The sequence below is a fragment of the Wasmannia auropunctata genome, unplaced genomic scaffold (assembly GCF_000956235.1).
Source record: "Wasmannia auropunctata unplaced genomic scaffold, wasmannia.A_1.0 LD336099.1, whole genome shotgun sequence".
In the NCBI taxonomy this organism is placed as follows: Eukaryota; Metazoa; Arthropoda; class Insecta; order Hymenoptera; family Formicidae; genus Wasmannia; species Wasmannia auropunctata.
The window spans coordinates 130,991-131,401 of NW_012026791.1; positions in this window are offsets into that span (position 1 = coordinate 130,991).

Consider the following 411-nt stretch of genomic DNA (forward strand, 5'->3'; position numbering starts at 1 on the left):
AAATAAAAATAAAGAAACGTCGCGGCGATCGCCACGATTGGCGCGCGCGGGAAGTTCGCTCGGTCGGTCGCTCGCTCCTCGCTCGCTCCCTCCCTCGCCGAAACACGCCCAGGGCGGCCGCGCGATCGCGCGTCGGCGCTGCGCAGCGAGGCTCTTCCGACCATCTATTTACCTCGTCGTCGTTCGAGGGAAGTCACGAGGAAGGACGCGAAGCGTGGTGTGACTCTCGAGTCGCTCAAACAAGGTTTTGTTACTCAGCGGGGTACATCAAACTCGTTCGAACGATTGAACTCTATCGGATTGAAATCTCAACTCTATCGTTTTGCGACCTATCCGCGACTTTTCGCGCGCGCCACATGGACAGCGTCGAAAAACGGTGAGACTCGCGCGCGAGCACGGCCCTTTACGAGA